This window comes from Eurosta solidaginis, chromosome 4 (genome assembly GCF_040869045.1).
Source record: "Eurosta solidaginis isolate ZX-2024a chromosome 4, ASM4086904v1, whole genome shotgun sequence".
NCBI lineage: Eukaryota > Metazoa > Arthropoda > Insecta > Diptera > Tephritidae > Eurosta > Eurosta solidaginis.
In genome coordinates, this window is record NC_090322.1 from 198,562,089 (window position 1) to 198,585,567 (window position 23,479).

The 23,479-nt window shown below is 37.2% G+C and overlaps 1 protein-coding gene and 1 long non-coding RNA gene across 11 annotated transcripts in view; both read left to right on the forward strand.

Annotated features, from left to right (window-relative positions):
- kek5 (kekkon 5) overlaps positions 1-23,479 on the forward strand; it is a 780,906-nt gene that overhangs the window by 506,003 nt on the left and 251,424 nt on the right. For all 10 annotated transcript variants that reach the window (XR_010953108.1, XM_067784518.1, XM_067784512.1 and 7 more), the window contains one exon: positions 18,168-18,274. The gene's annotated coding sequence lies outside the window, so the exon portion shown is untranslated. The remainder of the gene's footprint in view (positions 1-18,167; positions 18,275-23,479) is intronic.
- On the forward strand, positions 12,291-14,499 carry LOC137248918 (uncharacterized). The gene is made up of 3 exons (XR_010952214.1): positions 12,291-12,644; positions 12,712-12,887; positions 12,950-14,499. It is a non-coding gene; the product is annotated as an uncharacterized lncRNA (long non-coding RNA).

Consider the following 23,479-nt stretch of genomic DNA (forward strand, 5'->3'; position numbering starts at 1 on the left):
AATTTCACGCGCTTTCTCAGTTTTTTAATCACATGAAAAAGAACATTAAACAGTCTGCACTTCATATCATTATAGGCTTAACTATCTAAAGTTGAGTATGATTTAAAAATATAGTCAACAACAGGGGAAATATTTAGTAGTCAGACCAAATACAGTAGAAGTTGCGGAAACGAGGAAAGTCATTAAATATCTACATTAAAGCATAAAGCAGTAGCACAATACCTAATCCCTTATTGTAACTTAATACACTCTGAGAAAAGAGGAGTGTTCCTACTCTTTTTTAAAGACCTGTATGTTTAAAAATAAAATAAATGTAAGGCGCGATAACCTCCGAAGAGATCTAAGGCCGAGCTTCTCTTCCACTTTGCGTCGTGCTCCTCTTGATTTTGCCCTACAAATTGGCCGGACGGGACCTACATGTTTTATGCCGACTCCGAACGGCATCTGCAAGGCAGATGAGTTTTCACTGAGAGCTTTTCATGGCAGAAATACAATCGCAGCGCTTGCCAGACACTGCCGAGGGGCGACCCCGCTTAGAAAAATTTTCTTCTAATTGAAAAATCTTATTTCTAAAATTTTGGTGTTGCTTTGCCCGGGAGTTGAACACAGGACATACGGTGTTATAGGCGGAGCACGCTACCATTACACCACGGTGGCCGCCTGTATGTTTATGTGATTTTAATTGATGTTACGATTTCAATGTTCCAGATACCAACAAACCCAAATCCAACTTCTTTCTTGTATGCATGTTTACAGTTTTAGGAACACTTTGCTTCGCCTCAACTATTATTTTTTTATAGAGGCTCTGTATCAATCTCTACAACGATTTTTTTTTTTATTAATTTCTTCATCTAGTACAATTTGGAGCTAAAGCTATTTGTGATTTTGAACGCAGTTATTTTGCTATCGACAAATTCCACCTAAAGACGACGAAAAAAAGCAAGAAAATAGTTGAAATATTTTATATGCAAAGTTTGGCGTTAATTTTTTGCAGTGCACCCTCTCCGCCTACAAAATCGGTCACAAAACCACAAGTTCGCTTCCAATGAGCATTGCATTGCTCACTTATTTGCATAAACGAAGCGCTGTGTGGCTGCCATTGAAAATTGTTATATTCCTACTGAGGGAGTAAGAAGTGCGATGCATAGGAAAATCTATCTTTCGCAGCAAAACTGTAATGTCAATGTGAGTAATCACACGTCTGGGTAGCAATGTAATTGTAGTGCAGTGTTACGCATCACCGGAAATGTGTTGAGCTTAAGGTAAATATACCGCTAGGCATGACAAATAGAGCTTTGACGAATGTGTTACTTTTGGCCGAAGCGAATATTCGGTTTGGAACCATGTATGGACCGATTACCGAATTGTAAGCCGAAGAGCTTAAGGTCAAGCTTTTCATCTAAAATATACTGAGCTGTTTTTGTATTTTGTCCTGCTAATTGACGGTGCTATACTTTTGATGCCGATTCCGAATGACATCTGTTAAGATAGATGATTGGTTTTTACGAATCTTTTACAAAAGAATTAGAAGGTTTTCCAAAACTACTGCATAGGCGCGACTGCATTTAGACAAACTTTTTTTAAACGATTTTGATGTTACTTGTCTCGTTACTTGAACCTGAGATCTTCGGTGTGGTAGCATGCTACACTACCTATATATAGCCTGTCGGTAGCCTTTACAGTTTTGTTTTTAGTACCCTCAGCCAGCCCCAATGAATGACCTCTGTTCAAGCCCAGGAAAAAGCAACATCAAACTACTTTAGAAAACGATTTTATAAGCGGTATTTCAATACTTAATACACCTATCATCTTCATGTTTGGCATGTGGCTTGTCCGCATAGGTAGGCAGCTATCCAGCTATGGAATCGTAACATACGATCACGAATCGAAAACTATTTCATATTTCTTTATTCAGTCTATGATTTACAAGAATCTTACAGACTATATTATACATTATTAAAAATAAGTTTTATTTACAGTAATGTTAATCTAAAATGGAAAATAACATATTTTTAAAACTTCGACGAGATATCGAAAAATCAATACAATAATTATTATTTCGGAAGCGAATTCGGGGAGATTAGTTCAAGGTAAAACTACAAAGATCTTTTGATAAATAAGCCTACTATCTAATCAGTGTCAATCTATTCGGTCTAATGTCAAAATGGTGGACTGGAACATGGACAGAGTCAGTGGTTCGTCACATCCTTAGCTGAGGCAGTGATAGCAATACAACTCTAAATAAATAGCTTAACATTTTCGATGAGTAAACATGCACTGCAGGGGCAATCAAACGCACGCAGTAGTGTCCTCACTTGATACAAGGATTGATACACATACTATGTTTGTATTTAACTTACTAAGTTGAGCTAAGTTCAGTTGACTTGCGGTTAGGTGCGTCAATGATACGCACAATGTATGATAAAATGAATACATAGGTCAAACGGGCACGGGTGGTGAAAGATAATTGGATTTAATACAGAGACTAATAACTTACACAGGGGGCACATTAATTAGGATTGACTAGCTTATTGGGTACCAACTATTAAAAGTAATGTCACAACAAAAAGTTATAGAAGGAGGATTGGTGAAACTTTCACGTTACTTCTGTCTCTTAACTACATGCAAAATCAGACTATAATTTTCTTAGAGCAAAATAACCGATGTACAGGGCGGATTTTCCCAATTCAGGATCATACAACCGTGGAATAAAATGAACAAACGACATATAAATCTCTAACCTTCTCTTTTGTATACTCATAAAGCATAAATCTTCCCTTTTGCCCAATAGATGTGAAAGGAAGACGAAATTGGAGAGGGAAAACGTAAGGCAGACGTAGAACCATATGGAGGGGAGAAAGAAGAGTTATAAAGAAAAGGCGAGAGATAGAATAAGGAGAAAAAAATTTAGAGTTAAAGGGGGAGAAATACGCGTAAGGATGGATTTAGAAGAATAGAAGTAGAAGAAAACGTAGTTAGAAAGGAAGTTGGAAAATGGTGAGGGGCAGATGGGAGTAGGAAACAAAACTTAAAAGTATACTTTCAATAAAATGTCTTATTAATCATAAGATCATAATTAAACTGTTTAACTACATATTTGATCGAAACTTGTGTTCCCGCCTGTATAACCACATGTGATATAGCCTAACATATTCACCTGCAAAAAGTAAACTTGAATATCAGATGTTAGTAGGCGATGCTCGTCAGCCATCGAGGTTGTTAGGGTCAGCAGCGTTCCGGCAGGATTTAAACACGTTACTTATGTGTCGGTTAATGTATTGCTACGCGTATGATAACAAACGTACAAAGATATGTGTCAAATTAAGCCAATATATGGAGCTAACACTTTCGTAGCAAAAGTCAGTTGTTGAAGAATGGAAAATGCTAGAGCGTTTAACCTTGCGAATATGAGTTGGGCTTCTTGTTATCCATATAAAAATTAATATAAAAAAGAGCATATTTATTTATTTGAGTTCACTCTAACAATTGAAGTTATACTAAGCGTTTTCATAAACATTTTTTTAGTATTCGAAACACAGAGAAGGCTTTTTAAAGTATATATAAAGATATAATAACTCGGTTTCGGAATCGGGGATATAAAAAATTTAAAGCACTGAGGTATGTCCAAGTACAATTGTGAACAAAATTTGAGCATTCAATTTTTGCTTGAAATGTTTACTGCTTGAAGTACAAACGGAAACTGATTAACTGCTTAATCTGCTGAATTTCAGTCGCGAGACTCACTCGACATGTAGGCGAACGCCGATTAAATTTCCGACAATCTAAGAAGCTCTTGAGTGCATATCTGCCAGAGGTGCACAACGCCGGCAGTGCTTCGAATACCAACGCAGCATATGGTTGTAGTATATGTATACATGAAGAACGTTTAAGCTAGCGCGATATTTACGTGAACGCCGCACCATTCATGTCATCGTAAAGCTCACATATGTATGTAGCTCATTATTAAACATCTTTCGTTACTCGCCCTTGGTATTAGGGATACGGCACTACTTATTCCGTCTTCTCTCGACACAGTTAATGATAATCAGGAGAGGGCTTAACGTTTCAATTGCCTACTCAAATCAAAAAAAAATCGTGATTGGTGAGGGAAATTATACATTGGATTTCTAAGCTGATACTGTTTTCGCTGTTAGCGCTGCTTCCGTGATACGCACAGTCCTGATTAAAAATCATATACTAAGTAATTAGAAACTTTACTTTGGTCCGGGTGTTTGTTAACGCGTCCTTTCCAACCTTCTAGGCAGCTATCCTTGCCGCTCGAAACCACGTTCACTTTCACAACGTCTTTTGACTTAATTAAACGTTTTGCAACAAATATAAAGAATGACAATCCACTTGCTAACGAGTGCTTTGCAGCCCACGTACATTTTGACGATATATACATATAAAACAATTATAAAAATGTATTTAGCATTTGGCGGCCGCCGTGTGTGGCGTGCTGCGCCTATCACACCGAAGATCCTGGGTTCACGCCCCGGGAAAAGCAACATAAAAATTTTAGAAACAAGGTTTTTCAATTAGATGAAAATTTTTCTAAGCGGGGTCGCCCCTCGGCAGTATTTGGCAAGCACTCCGAGTGTATTTCTGCCATGAAAACTCTCAATGAAAACTCATCTGCCTTACAGATGCCGTTCGGAGTCGGCATAAAACAAGTAGGTCCCGCCCCGCCAATTTGTAGGAAAAATTAAAAGGAGCACGACGCTAACTGGAAGAGAAGCTCGGCCTTCAATCTCTTCGGAGGTTATCGCGCCTTACATTTATTTTAATTTTTTATTTAGCATTATATAGCTCCGGTTTACGTCCATCCTGACAACATAAAATAAATAATTCTAAATTTATGTGAGTGTGACTTGACTTCATCACTCTAAAGCAATCACTTGTTGGCGTACAGCAAAGCATTCAAGTCATTCCGCGTAGGTCATACATTTACTATCACTCCTTTGACGGGTTAAGTTCAAATATGTATGTTAATGCTAGAAATAATAGAAGGTTTGTTGATAAGTTGCCGTTTTCTGTCTCAAGCATAAATGCTAGCTGTGGTTAAATAGGTGGCTGACTGCACAGCAAAAGAGCAGGTATTTTCCCCTAGAGTAAATACGAACACATCCATATCAACACCACGCATCCACTCACTCTTATGAACTTGACAAGACCGTTCGTCCTAGGCAATGTTTCTGTATTTGTTTGCATTTCTGTTACACACAACGTCGGCAATCAAGGACAAGTAAGCTGCATTCGAATTGGCCCTGTTAACTTACCTTAATATAGCCGCTATGTGACAGTACATTAGCGCTGCGCCAGTTAAAGTTTCGTGATTGTAATTGAAATTCTATGCAGAAGTGCCAAAGCAGGCATTGCAGTCTTTTGGGAACAGTTTGTGTTGTTTGAAGTGTAAAATTTTTTAAACAAGATGGACAGATGGCTACGAGGTTGTAATTGCTTGTTCACTTATCTACATACGTCTGTTTGTACTACATTATGGCTTTAATACAGGTGAGGCTGTGGATTTTTAAGCCATGATATGAAATACCCTTTAAATTTGAACACTAATATTTTTACTGATAGTTTTAACGCTCAAACGGCTCTTTAAAATCGTATTATAGTTAGACTTTAAATAAAGTTTTCATGACAATCTTTTTATAGTTCGATCGAATATATATAAATTTTAGTCAATTTAAGCAAACTTTACTTTGAAAGAGTGTTTTTGTGATTAGATTAGAGATTTACATAGACACCTGAGCACCATTAATAGAGGCAAAACCGCTCAATGCTGAGGAAGGAACCAAGTGTGATGCAAACATAAAATACCTGTTTATTGTCATAATTCGCAAGCTTACAACAGCCGGATACAGCTAAGCCTTCCACGCAAATAAAATAACATCTCAGAGAGCACTGTGACGAGATGCCTTATAAAAGCGTTCTTTTCTTTCTGGGGAAAATGAGCTGGCAGTCCAAAGCATACAAAGTACATACACTCGTCAATGCACGCCCGGTAAAATCTATTGTTAACGAAGAGTTTTTAACTATTATACAAGTTCTCTCGAATTTCCGTGGATGGATATTATGACCAGTTGAACTCTTACTTATGCCGACTCAACCCGGACATATGATGATCTGGGTAGGTAGGTAGGTATAATGGTTGCAAACCACTCACATAGATTGATTGAGTCCGTAGTGTTACCAGAAGTTTGTTTTAACGACCAAACTGAAAAACCCTATCAAAAACCAGGACCTATGTTACAAAATAACTCCGTCCTCTTGGCAAATACTACAAGCTTCCTAGGACTTAAGCCACTTGCTGCTTCTAGATCTGACAGCTGTATCACTCCTAATAGTCTTAGCCTGGCAAGTGCAACCCGCATTTCCTACATCTTCTGTCACTGACATTAAAAGGCATGTGACGCCAGAAGGCAGTATCCAGTCAGAATACCCATCATGAGTCTACAGTCCTCTCTTTTTAATGATAGAAGCAACTGTGTTAGTCTAAGGTTGTAAGACCTACACATAATCTTCGACACTTTACAGCCCCGCGCTTGAACCCACGCCTTTCCCGCTTGGTCAATCATGTGCACCTCTCGCCTTCGCTTAATCTCGCCCAATCTAATTGGGATATCTACGGAGCAAGCTTCAAGGGATGCTCCCTTCATTTAGCTAGTTCGTCCGCTTTTTCATTCCCATCTATTCCCATATGCCCTGGGACCCAATATAGATGTATACTTCTCCCTGTCCCGATTCTCTCCAGAGACTGCTTGCACTCTAACACGCATTTAGGTGCTGTGCTATGCGAGATTATTGCCTTAATTGCTGCTTGACTGTCAATATAAAAGCTAACACGGTTGCAGCTTAAGCTATTCTCTTCCAGGGTTTCTACTGCTTGCTACAGTAATCCGGCAGCCTGTAGGATCTGCTTATTTCCGGATCAGCGCAGTATACCGCAGACCCTACTCCTTCCACTACTTTGGAACCATCGGTGTACACATATATCGCCTCGTCCGCCATTTGCGCACCCTTGCGCCAACCGTCCACCTCTATTGTGGCCTTAAGATCTCCCTCGAAGCGCAGATAGGGAATTATGTAGTCTGTTCGTCCTGTGATTGATGACGCTATACTACTATTGCCATATGGTCGGCGCTCAAGCTGCCCCGAAGCACCGAGCCTGGTTGCTGTCGTTAACGCTTTGTTCTTTGCTACCAGGTCTACAGGTGGAATGTGCAGAATGGCATACTGTGCAGCCGTCGGGGTTGTTTTCAGGGCTCCCGTAATGCTAAGCATCGATAGTCTGCATACCCCCTCTAATTTTTTGAGGTATGTTGTTTTTTGTGTGGCTTTCCACCAAACAAGAACTTCATAGTATAGAATAGGGCTTACGATCGCTGTAAAAACCCAATGAGAAAGAGAGGGCGATAGGCCCCACGTACAGCCCAGCATTCTTTTACATGTATAGAGTGCCGTTGAGGCCTTCTTCGCCCTCTCCTCCACGTTGAGCTTCCATGACAGCTTACTGTCTAGGATGATTCCTAGATATATTGTGCAAGGTTTCTCCTGCAAGGTCACCTCTCCTAACTCGCACAATTAGCTTATGAAAAGCAATTTTGATGCCTTAAAATTTAACTGAACCTACTGAGTGTTACGTCGGATATGTACTACAACCGGCCGCAGTAGTTTATAAGATCAACAATATTTTGTGTACCTATTTCCGATAATCTACCCATACTTTCCAAAAGTGGGCTTCCGAATGACCTAAGACGTGTTTCAGCTAAATCCCTTAAGCTCAACAACCGGTGCATACCGCTATAAGTTTATGGACGTCAGCTATAGATCTACTCAGTCGACTCATTGTCCTTCTCTCATTGTCATGTAGATCTTGAAATTGCACAGCTCTTCCAATTTTGCTGAGCTTTGTACATGTAAAAATTTCGAATTTCTCCTTTTGCTGCCCTGAGTGGCACTGTTTATTCCCATTCATATCCTCCCGCTGAGGCCATACGTGCCAGCTTATCCGCCATCGCATTTCCTACACGCATACGTACAAATGTCCTATATGCGAGTTATCACCGCATATCAGAAACCTTCTTCCTTAAATAAAAATAAGAGCCAATTGAGACGTTGCTGGGCAATTCACAAGAGTGTCGTATTCATGTAAAATTTTAAGATTCGAGTTGTCTTCATGGTTTCCAATATAAAATTTGATTGAAGCATGGCATATGTGGCGAAAGCGAGATCTTCTGAAATGCCTAAGAGTTTTTTTCCAAATTAAACTGGTTGAATCAGCTAGTTTCCTCGAACATTTGTTAGAGGTAGGCATAAACTGCTGCGAAAATACTCCAAAAAAAAATCCGAGTTGATCCCGAAACAGTCTTTAAATTATCACGATATAGTCGGAAAGTATTCCATCTGTCAGGAATTGATACCGTAACGGACTTGAAATTTTCCATATAAACGCAGAACCATTCGGAAACTATACCGAAATTAATCGAGCCCTACAGCAACTTTAGTTTTTAAGGTACCACTCCATGATACCATGAAATTCGAAAAAAGTTGCAATTATCTCAGTTCTTGTAACTATGGCGTGGCACTTTAAACACCTTCTCGTGTTAATTTTTGTTCATTGGTTAAACTAAAATTGCTGGTAGGGCTCGATATATTTCGAGACAGTTTCAAGTATTTTTTGTGATCAATTCAATTTGTGAATCAATTTAAAAAAACATAAAAATAGTTATCAAATGATGTCGCAGTAGTTTCTAAATCAAAATATCCCAAACTCAGCAGCAAAGTTCACATAATGTCCATGAAGTTCTCATGTGAATGTCTGGAATACTCAATTCCGTGGATCCCGTGACTGATGACAGGTCTGCCCCCAAAGTCCTGTTAAAGGAACAGTTTTTATAATCCATCACAGGTCTGTTACAATTTCATCTATACGGTAGCAATTGGTTACCCCCAATGACAGCTTGAGTTAAAGTTGCCGATGTTTTTCAAGCCATAGGACCGGAACCGTGATGGGTTAATTTAATTTGTGATCGGTATGTGACGCATCGCGCATCAGTCCGATTCATTGCAAGTTATAGACGTTCAAAACATTCGGTTTGTTAGGCTCTTTAAAAATGATAAGGGAGGGAGCTACATATATAAATAAAATAATTTACACACTATCTTCGAACAAAAGCTTAACCAAAATCACTTCATACAGTCTATAAAATAAGCAGCTAATGTTTTTTTTCTACTTCTATTGCCAATAAATTGGTGGGACGAATACCCAGCAATAAAAACGGTCTCACGAAAAATGAATAGCCTCAAAAAACATATTTTGTATGTTTTAGATTTGTCCTTACATACCAAGCCACAAGCAAGTGGTAATGAAAATTAATATTTATTCCTTTGTTTTCAAAACATAAAAAATGCACCGCTTTTTTCCGAAAATTTTATTTCATCAGCGTAATGAAGACCTTCATTGTGTCAGTAACATCACGTTAAGCTATTCAATGATTCTCAAATATTAAAACATTTACTTTTTTAACATGCTTTTATTAGCTTGGCCTATATCTATCTATGTATCCATCTATGTATGTAACGGAATCTTTGAGCTTAATTTTCACCGGTTTCTAGAAGTCTGATTAATTTGAAACTTTGCATTCGTATCAAGGACAGATGGCAATGCAATTATTTGAGAACAGATTCCCACCATCCTTATTAACACGCTTATATTAGCTTCTATGGCGCTTGTTTTTAACTCTCTTGCCTAGGCGCGCAAAGGAGAGTTAGACCCATCTAGCGGCAATTAGCGGCAAAACGAGTTGTGCTTAATAGCGGAGACACGAACCTCTGTGCTACGATGCTATCATCAGCAAATATCTAAGTGGATTGTAGATACTAAAACAGCACGATAATTGCGTGTTTTTTTAGTTTTTTTAAACTACATTTATATTATTTTACCATCAAATAGCGTAGCGATGAAAGAGCGTTGCGTGAGTTGGCCTGACCTACTGAACTAATTGAGGATACGTTAAGTAAAAGCGCTTTGCCTTGAAATGTAAAAAAATGATTAAAATAACGTTTCGCAATCAAAGTTTAAAAAATTTAATAACTTGCTCAAAGTGAATAAGTGCATTTCTCTCTCTTGCGTTTGTATGAATATTTCGCACTGCGCCTTTTGCCCTGGTTTGATAGTAGAAATGGTGAGCGAAACCAAAAGTGATTCGCATATGCTATGTACAGTAATTCTTCTTTCGAATCCAGCATCTAATGATTTGCTGCTCCTTTTGCAAACAGACGGAAATAAAAAGCCAAAGGACATGGTAGGCAGGCAGGCAAAGGATGTGCCAAGCATCATGTGGCATATGGCAGTGATAATGAATTCGCAGCCGGAGATTTGTTATTTTACAGAAAAACAGTGTTTGTTGGGGGGTAAAATGAATTGACTCGACTTGTTTGTTGGTCGTTTAATCTCAGTAGTTTAGAATTGGTGATGTAGATGTTATTTGTCATGGAGGTGATATTTATTCATTAGTCGGTGAAACAGCAGGGCGAGTAATAGATTATTCCAAAAATAATAACCTTCAACTGGGTAATTGAGCTCTTGCTAACCGACTAGTCGATTTGCTAATTAATCGACTAACCGCTCATAAACGACCAGTAGCCCGTTTCTGTAACCTTGCGTTATAATAACGAACGATTTGCTATCGCAAGGCACGTATCGCTTTCGATATGAAAAGTGTTTCTGTAACGCACTCAATTCAACTAGCGATATAATAGTGGTGAGTTTTTATCATATCGATGGAACAATCGAAATGGAACATAGGATCTGTCACCAATAGCGAAAAAGATATAATAACAAACACAAATTCTTTTTAATAGCAAGTGAAGAAGTTCAAGATTCATTATATAAATTGTGAACTTTTGCTTAAACTGGTATTATAAGTGATTTACAATCATCCCTTGACTATAATAATAAAAGAAAAATATTGTGCTACAGGTATTTACTTTGCGACGTGTTAGCTGCTTAGGCACGTCTGAATGTTGCAAGTATATTGCCCTTATACGTTTGTTAATCTTGCGATTTAAGAGGCAATCTAAGCGTCCTCTTGCCAGCTATTGGAATTGGAATATTCAATTCCCAAAACCGGAAAAAATACAGTTTTTTATCTCGATCGGGCAATTCCTGGATATATTGCAACTACTTCAATAACGTCCATAAATATAACAACGACAACCTTCCGAACTAAAAGCATACACCACGGAGTACCCAAGTAAGTAATCTAACATTCTAAAATTCAAAATTACAAAAAAACTATACTTCCTGACGCAATAGCAATGACAGCATGTAACATCACTCCCGGGCAAAGCAACATCAAAATTTTAGAAATAAGATTTTTCAATTAGAAGAAAATTTTTCTAAGCGGGTCGCTCCTCGGCAGTGTCTGGCAAGCGCTCCGATTGTATTTCTGCCATGAAAAGCTCTCAGTGAAAACTCATCTGCCTTGCAGATGCCGTTCGGAGTCGGCATAAAACATGTAGGTCCCGTCCGGCCAATTTGTAGGGAAAAATCAAGAGGAGCACGACGCAAATTGGAAGAGAAGCTCGGCCTTAGATCTCTTCGGAGGTTATCGCGCCTTACATTTATTTATTTTATGTAACATCACACGACAACGCCTCAGATGGAGCCAAGTACTTTATTGAAAACCTTTTGTTTCAAATATATGAACTTTTTGACGACCAGAGTTTAGTTGATGTGACATTCAAATTAACAAATCCATCTTCCTTGTAAGTAAACTTTCATTTGAATTAACGCTATTGCAGCTTGTATGTCACATATATTAACTACGCTTGTTATATATGTATTTACAGAATTACGACTCATCGTCTAATTCTATCGGCGGCAAGCCCTTATTTCGGTGAACTGTTCAAAAGGGACAACGGGATTTGTCCACTTATAGAAACCACCAATATCGACAGCGACACTTTCGAGCGCTTAATCACCTTTTACTATACCGGCAAAACGCTCATAACCATTGACAATGTGGATCGGCTGTTAAAAGCGGCTTTAATACTACAATTGAAAGGCGCTGTTGCAAACTGCTGATTTTATAATAGAGAATATAACCGATTTCACATTGCAGCGAGCATATAGTCTGGAGAAGTAGACTCAGTGTGAGACACTAAATGAAAAAATTCTGGCTTACGAAACACAAAACTGTATGCATGTAAATCAACGTGTGCGATTATTTGAGCATTAAATTTATTGTTTTATTATCTCGCAGGTAACCCAGAGCAGTGAATTTTTAGATTTTGACTCCAAAAAGTTGCAACCTATCATAGAAAGAGACAATTTGCATGTACGGTGCGAGAAAGATGTTTTTAATGCTGTAAAACGTTGGTATGAACATAATGCTTATGCGCGCAAACATCATATGCCAGAATTAAGTGCTTGTCTGCGGTTAACCCAATGTAATATGGTCTTTAGTATGACTAATATTCATCCGTTACCGGGTTGTGAAAACTTGGCATTCAAGGTTTTAACTTGGCATAGATACCCCTTGGCTCGTTCTAAGCTGACATTGAAGTATGCAGAGAAACGTGGTGGCCAGTATCCTGACGAAGAATCAGTTTTGGCTCTTAACCGATGGGTAAATAATACCGGGATATGACTCTTTACAAATGGTTAATGATATTATTTGTAAAATGTTATGGTAGAATCAACAGTCGGTGCTAATGACCAGTATAACAATAGCTTCCCGCTCAAGATCACGGATCGAAAACTATTTTCACTCTAGCGATAAGGAGACTCCTTGAAGATTTTCGGGAGTTTTGCTGTTGTCGATGTGGACAGAATATTGATTCGGTACATTCCGGAAAATACCACCATTAAGGTACTTGCCCGACCATCTCGGGAAACCACATTAACCCTTCTACCCTCTTCATTCCCTTCCAGATCGTAAAAAGGATTTGGTTGAGCTGCAGGCCGGCGAATACGTTTCCCTGGGATTGTAGAAAAGAGGATACTGGCCGTTGATTGGCTACGGATAATTGTACAATTTAGACTAGCAAGAACAAAATTAGCGACCAAGGTGAAAAAGGCAACCAAGTTGCATAAAATGATACACAGCAGACAGAATGAGACCATTCAATAAAGTTCTCAAAGAACCATAAATGTAATACTCCTATATTGCTAATAGAAAATGCTCGCAATGTGTTTTGAATTTGAAATCAAAACAAGACAGTCTATAAAATTTTTGTGATTGTAGCAGCATAAGTGTGACAAGAAAAAATTAAAATTTAGGTACATTCGAATGTTGAATACAAAAACAAAAACGTTTAAACATCAATATATCGGCACTCTGATGTTTGGGAATGTACTTAGCCTTTTGTAGCAATATAGGAGTATTACGTATATGCGCAGAACACCCCCAGCGGGTTAGGGGATCAGAATATACCCGCGGTAGGTATGCCTGTCGTAAGAGCCGACTAAAATACCAGATTCAAGGGGCTGTGTGGCGCAACCCTTCAGGTGGCCAGCGCAATATATAGCTTCTCCAAACCCAATTGTCACCTATCCGCGGCGAATCCTGTTTCACTAACAGACGAGGCTCTGGCGCCCCAAGCTCCTCATGGAACTTGGGGTGGGGAGGGAGGGAATGGCCTGAAGGTTTAATGTGGCCACATAAATCGTTCCCGAGATGGTCGGGCTAGCGCCTTAATTGTGCTATGGTACCGGATCTGTATCCGGCAAAGGACCATCACATCGATAACACCTCCCAAAGCCTTCGGGGAGCAACCTTATCGCTACAACAACAAGAACAACAATTTTTTAACTATAATTATTTATATATATAAATGATATTTTTTTTTCTTGTAAATATAATTATTAAATATAATGGAAGTTGTAATGTGTTTTCAGGTGCGTTATTACGTTTATATTAATATTGTGTAATGAGTTAGAGAAAAAAGAAAACGTTATCTATTTGAATGCTGATTTATTTAATTATAATTAATATGTATGCACTACTATATAAACTACTTTGCGACTATTGTTTCAATATTCAATATTTCTTCATCAAATTCATTTCATAAGTAGTTTTGTATGAAATAGATACTTTATATGTATGTACAAAGCATTGCAATTAATTTGAAACACTTTATTCAAATTTCAAGAAAATTCCAGAAAACCAGAATTCCATCAATACTAGATAAAAAAATTCAACTTTAATCCTAAAATTTCTGCTTAATTTTGACAATTTGTTTTTCTGAAGTGTTTAGCATATTCTCCCAAACAAAAGAAATAAGTTTATATAGAGAAATGGGCCTTAAAAAAATGCATATTCAGAAAGTTTTTAAGATTTCTAAGAAAACAATTTTAAAGCTTGGGGTGACTTAAAAAGTTTCTCGAATTTGGAGTGTTCCAAATTAATTACTATGCTTGTTGATATAAAATTATGAAAAAAAATTTAGAAATTGGCAAAACAACGTAAAATAGATAAAATTTACATATATTTGTGTTTAAATTTGGTCCTATATTTTTGACTACGGCCACGGTTTTTTTTGTCTGTCGCTAGAGATATGTATATTCTTTCAACCAGTTTATAGAAAAACGCTGATGCTGGGCATTTTTAAGTTGTAATGGCTTTTGAGAATGTGTATAATGGTAATTTAATCATTAATAGACTGTGGTTTTAACGACATTTCTATTGACTTGAGGGTTTCGTGTATGGCTTTAAGCGTATTTAAAATTTCGCAAATTAATTTTTGTTGCCCATTATTAAATTCTCTTTGCCTTTCGTCTTGGTCTTCCATATGTTTTTTTTCGGCGTAAGCACCGCTGAAAGTATTATAACCAGGTGGGTTCGATTGAGATGTAGCTGGGTCGAGTACGGTAGAGTTTGTCTTTGGTTGTGGAGTCGCCCTTGAAGTCATTTTTGGAGTTTGGTTAGTAAGATCCAAAAATTCTAGGTCATCTTTTATTTCATTTGTCTGCAAATAAAAACATAAAATGTTAGTATACATAAACAAGCAGCAATAAACATTTGGATTCACGACACAATCCAAAAAAACATTCGCCTTGCCGAACTTATTTTGAACCTTTGGGTTCCGACGTTTTTACCGAGAATATTTATGTACATTTACCTCAGAAAGTGCCCCTTCCTATAATTCTTTTGTATATTTTTTAGAAAATCCTTTACGTTTTTGTTCACGCTGTATAAGTGCAGCATATTTACAGAACAAGAAAAGGTCTTAATCATTTCGTATAAGTGCCGGAAAAGCTTTTCTGTAAAATCTTCCATTTAATATCGACTTCGCTGTCCAAATAAACGGCGTATACGAAAATTGGTTCATCACGTCATATGAGCGTAGTTTTATGCAATACTTTCTTTAAAACTAAAAGCTTGGCATCCAACTCCATTGCTGATATATGTATGGACAGTTCTTAGCTGTATATAATAAATTGATCAATATTTCTTCCTCCAAATTCACACTTCTTCAGAGACAATCCCTCGCTTTTCTGCTCAATCTCGCCCAAAAAACAAATTTCTGCTCTCTATTAAGTATTCACACGTTCACCGTGAAATATTTTTGGTGTTGCAGCTTTTTTAAATGCTAAAATTGACAAACTCAAGAATGAAAAAATGAAAAGCTGCTTAGCACACAAAAAATTCAAATTACAGAAAATGTATGCTATCACCACCTTCGGAGCTAGTGATATGAAAATCGCAAGAAATAACGAAAATACATATTCACCACTCATACAGAAACACTACCTTGCGATAACAAAGCATCAGGGTTGCTTTTTGCGATATAATTCGTATCGCAAGGATACAGAAACGGGCTACAGCTCACAAGCTTTTCAAATATCGATTTTTTTTACCTTTTTGAGTCTGTTGTTTTATTCACAAGTCCATGTAGATGCTGTGCTGGCTGACATTTTCTGTACATGTTGTGCGTGAAGAGTTTGAAGCTATAAAAGAAAATCTGAACAACATTTGCTTCGCAATTAGGGACTGGTAGGAAATTTCACAAGACGGAGTTCTGACTGTTCGATTTTCAAACACTGCAATCTCGAGCTCACTTATTTATATCCCATCTAATGGAAACTGTACAATAAACGATTTTCTGCAACCCTTGTTAGATTCGTTTAGGTTGAACTGGCCGATCAATAAAGACCGAATGTGTTAATAGTGTTACCATAATTTCAGTTTCTACCAAAAGAAACAAACCCTTTTAGGTACTAATACTTACGTTATAAAATAACTCCGTCCTTTCCGCAAATACTTGAACTTTGCTTTATTAATGAAGCCTCTACCGCCCTAGTAGCTGAAGCTATGCTCTCAAGGTCGCTGGACATGAACTCAGAACGTGCTCAATGCTTCTTCCGGCAGCCCGCACTTCCTTCATCTGTTGTTACTGTCGATACCTAATTTGATAGCATGGGACGCCAGAATGCATCATCCAGGTAGTTTAGTTAAGCCTCAAGTATTTTCTTTTTAGAGATATGAGCAACTTTTTAAGTCTAATATTGAAATATTTACACATGATCTTAGACATTTTTCAGCCCCACTCATCATAAGCAACTCATGTGTCCTTTTGATATCTCCAAAGCGGATCTATTTAGTTCAGTGTTTTTGAATTTTCAGTGCCATCGCATCCAAACCAAAATTCATCCCCGTACTTCTTTTCAATAAAAATCAACTATTTAAACTGAAAAAAGTTTCGTGTGGAGTAAAAGTCCACATACCAAAAGTGTATCAGCGCAAGTTTCAAAAGGTCAAGTCCTATCCGATTTCTTTAACTGGGGAGCAGACTCAACCCACACCCAAAAACAACAAAATGATCCAAGGGTTGTGTAGCGCACCCCTTTCAAGGGGTTGCCAGCTCAATTTATAGCTTCTCCAACACAATTGCCAACCTCACCTACCCGTGGCGAACCCTGTTCGCTGGTGTCCTTATCGCTACAACATTAACAACGATCGATGAGCGCGACGGCGAATGGCGCTTGATCTCTGAGGAACGAAGGAATTGCTTGAACGCTAAAGTAACATATCTCAACACTGACTTAGGTTTCAACTAGCCGTTGGGGTCCTGTAGAGTTTCTAAAGACATGTGGCCGTGAAAAACGATCTTCAGTCAGTGAGTCGATATTTCCACCGGAGCTAGTAAATATTTTTCAATCTTCTTAAAAATATTTTAATTTTTTTTACGATTTCTGAATTAACCTATCAAAGTCATGCTATTATTATCACATCATCATACTTACGAAGTTCTATTGGTGGTTGAATCACCACTCCTTAGGAATTCACTTTCAGCGAAAATTTTAATATTTTTAATTGTTCGAATATAAAATTGTGAAATTAATAGAATCCCTGTGGAGGAAGCAAAGAATCGAAGAAACTCGTACAGTTAAAAAATAAAAGTTTATTTTACTTAATAGAACCGACCAAAAAATAGATAATTTCTTAACCAAAGCCCAATAAAACGAATTATTACTTTGGGTTTTTAGTAGGCATAAGACCAGAAAATATAGAAATGGAATAAGGCGTTTTACTGCTAAACGAGGACTTGTTCTGGATAGGATTTTGTGGGCGTTCAACGAGTTCTCGCACTCCCTTCTTCGGTCATTGAAGCTAAAGTTACAAATAAGCTGAACATTGGTTGAAAATGGGAAGAAGCAAAACGTTGTAGCTGAGATAAATTTATTGCCATTAATGAAAGCTATAGTTCATACTTAACTGATATCATTAAGTAGACCGAACTGCTGCAATATTGTGGGATTGCTGACAACTGTGTGATTGCTGAACTGTAATTAGTATATTCTTAAAAAAAAAAAATTGCATTGCCGTACTATTCACCTGAATCACATTCCAATTACTATTTCGCGCCCATCTCTCCTATTACGCTGTTCACGCTGGGAGACTCTTGACCGCCAAAACTTAACTGTGTTGAGGATAAGTGATAGTTACACAATCCCACCCGTTTTCTCGTTGCCTACTAGCCTATTAACCGAGCACAGAGCAACTTGTTGCCATCAATACAGTCTTACCATGCGAACAGCATCTAATAGAATAATGTGACTAAAGCATAAAAAGCACTTAAGTTGTACATCATTGAATTTTCTCTTGTCTCATTTAATTAATTTGTGTCCATTATAATTGTATTTGCAGATTTATTTATGTAATTAAATTCTCCACCGAAAATAGAATATGTAGCTGAAGACATCAAGAAACAAAATCAGCAAAAACCATTTCAAGAAGCTATTCAACAGTTACAAGTAAGTACATACTATACTTATAATAAACATACATATATAATATGTACTAAGTAAATACTTACATAAAAGTTAAATGGATAAGGGAAGAGAGCATTTTTAATTGATGTTTGATTGAGCAAATAAAATCTGCGGACCATTAATACATGTATTTCCAACAAGCAAGTATATACATTAGACCGTTGCGGAAAATATTTTTCATTATTGTTATTTTTTCTTCAACTCAATTCTGAAGATTTTCTTTCGAGTGTACGGAACGGCTGTTGACCCTTAACTTCTAGACCACTTGATAAAAGCATTTTGATCTAATAACGGTTACGAAGTATATAACCTCTGCAAGCATATAATACGTTCGATTATCCTTTTGAAAGATTTTAAAACAAAGGAATCGTTGGTAGGGAGTCCTTTAGCTTTGCATGACACCGTTTCTTTCGTTCAGTTCGAGCTCCATCGGCTTATAGATATATGCTCCAAGCAGGGAACCAGCAAGTCACAGGCTCTGCATATAATGTTTGGGAAAAGTCAATCTGTACCCAGGGAGTTATATCTACGTCCAGGAACTGAGTTCTCCAAAGCTTTTGCTGGGGTCTAGCACGTTATCCCCAAAATCAAAATCCCCAAAACAAATCCCCAAGCAAAATCCCCAAAATCAAAATCACCAAACTCATAATCCCCAACACAAAATCCCCATTTTATGTGTGAAATAAATTCAAATTAGGTTTAAAATCGCCGCGACCAAAAAAGGCTAATATAATAATCCATACCAACTTTCTGCATAGGTGGCCTTCGGCCGCGTTTATAAAAAATAACCCGGGGCTACGCCATGCCAAGTGTGGGTGTGTGGTAAAACCGTGGCTACCGCCAGCCACGGTGATGTCCTTCTGCGTAATACACGCTTCTGTTAGCTTGTTCGAATTAGAGCGACTAGCAGTCCTATATATGGATAAGTAAAAATATGTACTGCCAAAACGTGAATATATAGTTAGTTATACATACATAAATATGAATGAAAGAGGAAAGAGATATTGCTATTTTTTACACGGTCATGATTTTTATCATAGCACTGGGATTTTGTGTTTGGGGATTTTGATTTTGGGGATTTTGAATTTGGGGATTATGTGTTTGGGTATTTTTTTTTTCTTTGGGGATTTTGTGTTTGGGTATTTTTTTTTGGGGATTTCGTGGCACTCCCCTTTTGCTGAACTGCCAGTCCACGATACATTACGTTTACATTCAAGAGTTTTCTTGAAAAAAAATTGTTTATTTGTTTATTCAACAGACACAAAAGACAAATACACAGAATTGGTTTACTTTAGACGTAGTCCTATTTTCTGCAGTAATAACTAGAAAAAAATGTGTTCTCTTCACAAAAAACTCGATTGATTTACTTATTCGTAATGCTCTCAGTCTTATCGAGTGTCTGTTAATTCAGGAACCACATTCCCGATTTTTTGATTTTACTGGCGTCATTCTTTTCGATGTATCGCCCAGTGGCGTAACTAAACCCTCTGAGGCCCGTGGAAAATTCTTTTGATGGGCCCCTATCAATAAATATCGTAACGTTGTACTCAGTTTAATTTTGACAAATTTCAAAATTTCCAGCGCACTCAATTACACGTTGTATATGCCCCACTAATGGCCATAGGCCTCTTCTTAGGCAAGAGAGAATTTTCGAGATTTCTGTTCCGCAAAAGTGTCTATATAAAGTGTCAAAAATATAAAGTGTGTCAAAATATAAAGATCGGGCTATAGAATTTTCAATAGACAGAATAGCCACGTAACATAACTTGTGTTGTCTCATGGAGTTTCTCAAGTAGCTGTAGTCACAGGAATTGTAAGAAATAACAGTAATGCAGTGCATACTTCAGGAAAGCTGCAAGACATACATTTATTTTTGATTATTAATAAATCAGCAAGGTCTGTAATAGCTGATGGCATTTCGTCTCTGAAAGTGGGTCGACAACTGAGAATATCCCTCGAAAATGATTCAGAATGTTTTCGTTAGCGCTTTTTGGACTTCAACAAACCGAACTTTTAAAACAAAAACGACACCATAACATCATGTCCTTCTAGTAGGGTTAAATGTTATTGAATTTGAATACTCACTTTCTTTATTAGATATAAAACTTTATAAAATATTCCACCTTTCGATAATATTCCCAAAAAAATGATAAATTTGTTGAATTGTTTCAAAAAAAATTTGCAGATCAAATGAATCAACATCATTTTGATTAGTTTGGTTGAAATGTTTTACGATTAACATGAAATTGTATTATGGTCTTTAGTTATCTCAGTTTGGATTTTAAGCAGAACTTATAAAAATATACTTTTCAAATATAATAAAATATTCAGATACAATATAAAAAAATATTTTTCAGCTCGCGGCTTCTTCGCCCGGGGCCCTCTTGGGTCGGGGCCACTGGTATCCCCATACGAAATTTCGTCTCAAATGTGTGATACAATTTACTGTTTCCATCAGACCTTAGTAAGTTTACGTCTACGAACACAAACTTTTTAACTTTCTTCAAACATTAATCTCAATCACATCGACTCCTAAGAAGTTACAATATCGAAAATTTTAAACGATCTAATATACAAACATACAGACTTACATCGTAGAAGCACTTGGAGATGCATATAAAAAGCTTAAAGTATTATTCGATTTGACGTCATTCAATTGATTAATGGAAAAGAGCAATACTGAACCGTTTTATGCAATGAGTAAACAAAATATTTACTAACGTACCCATCAGATTTTTTCTGGCAGAAAACTGGTTTGACTGCATTAAGAAGGCCTCGCTTCACCTGTTTTATTCTTGTCCTGGCGGCCGCCGTGGTGTGGTGGTACCATGCTCCACCTACCACACCGAAATTTGTGGGTTCAACTCCTGATTAAAGCAACATCAAAAATCTAGAAAAAGAAGTTTTTTTTTAAATTATAAAGAATATTTCTAAGCGGGATCGCCCCTCAGCAGTGATTTGGCAAACACTCCGAGTGTATTTCTGCCATGAAAAGTTTCTCAGTGAAAATTCCGTTCAGAGTCAATATAAAATAATAAAAAAAAGAAAAATGTTAAGATAAACGGTTTTATTGAAGACAATACTTACATGAAGTAATAATAATACTAAAAGCTACAAAATAAGTAGGTAGGTCCTAGGTACTAGTCTCCTCATGAATCTAGGGCGTTGATCAGACAATTCAGTAAAAGCGTTGGGCGCGTGAAATTTAAAAATGTGAGGCGCAGCATAACCTGATTAAGGTTCAGTTGGTCTTACCTATGACTATCAATAGAAATTTGACGCGTCCTACGCTTTTAGTTAATTGTCTGACTGATGACGAGTGTGAGGACTAGTACCTAGGACCTACCTAATTATTTTCTAGCTTTTAGTATTATTATTACTTCATGTAAGTATTGTTTTCAATAAAACCATTTAACTTAAAAAAAAATGTTTACTTATTTTATTATCAAGTTTTTATCCTTTATTTAATTGCCTATTATTTCTCATTCTATTTAGTGACCAATTATTACAAGGACTCTTTCCTGACAATTTGCTACAATCTAAGTCCTCAATACATAATCCTTCCAAGGACTTTTATCGACTCTGCGTCACGTATGCTTGCCCCTCCTCGAGCTCCAAAATATTTTGATGTCACTTCTACCGACTTTATGTAATATTTGTTCCAAATTTGAGCCAAATCGGACATCATAGGTCGCTTTCTATTCATGTATGTATTATGTGTTCGAAATATGAACCAAATCGGACCACAAACACGATTTTTTGAAATATTTCGATCCATGCGCCACCTATCGTAGTTTTTTGTCTTATTATTGCATTGTTATCGGGTCATCGGTTCAGGCTTATAGCTTATCGGGAAGTTACTTAAATTTTAATTATAAAATTCGTTCTCAACGGCCGTGCGACCGGCCTGTCAAGTCAAGCTAAACAAAACCGTTTAATAAAATATGTTGGTCCCGTTCCGCAAATATGTTAGTAAAATTAAAAAGGAGCACGACGCAAATCGGAAGAGAAGCTCGGCCTAAAATCTCTTCGGAGGTTATCGCTTATATTTTTTTAGACTTGTCCACTCCTTATTCCATTTATCTCCCTGCCACTTCCAAACCCATTTTCAGTCCCACAAATAAAATATAGATAGATAATTGAGACGTTCTCCTGGCCGATAATACTTCTACCTGCGATCTGTCTACTCTTACAGGAAACAGAGGCACTTTTCATATTGTAGATTATGCAAAAACAACTGTTGCATTCCTTGTCTCTCCCTTCCTCTCCATGTTTTATCCCCGACTCTTCTCGGTATCTTACACCATTCGCTTTCTCGATTTTTCTCTTCTTTCTTTCCTCTCCCTCAAGCTCACTCTATTTTTCTCTATCTCCGTTCCTTCTCCTGCTTCTCCTTTTTCCTAATTCGCACTTTATTCATTTTTATGTCCATTTCGTACTCCCATTTTCTTTCCTCTACATAACATACTCTACCTTTAGCTCTCCCTTTTCTCTTCTTCTTAAAGAATTCGAAGAGAAATTTTTGTATTAAACTTCAAGCAAATTGTACCATAAATACGATTTTTTCGAATAGGTCGGCCACTAGTCCACAACCCGAAAAGGAAAACTCCCCAAATATCAAGCTAAGCAAGGAAGATACCCCTGTATCAAATCTCAAGTTAAATCGCAACATAAATAGAATTTATAAAAAAGGTCGGGCCCTCTTCTACTTTCCGGAAAGAAAAGTTTGTCAAATAATAAGTTATTCAAGAAATAACCTCTGTACTAAATCAGGTCGGGATTCCCTTTTCTGGAAATAAACGCATCCCACATATTTACCTACCTCAATAATAAATTTCAAACAATTCGCAACATAAATATTATTAATTAAAATAAGTCAGGTCCTGGTCCACTTTCCGGAAAGAAATGTTTCGCAAATAAGTCAAGTCAAGGAAGCATCCATGTACCAAACTTCAAGCAAATCACCATAAATACGATAGGTTGGTCCCGGGTCCACTTTACAGAGAGATAGTCGTTTGAGAGGAGCTCAGTTACAAACACATGTACAGAAGAATTATATATATATATATATATTAATATAGGTATACTGGCATACATATGTACATATTTTCTTATAAATCGTATTACTGTTAGTAAATCCCGACACTTTTAATGCGTTCATTGACTGAGTGGCTTACCCGGCTTTAA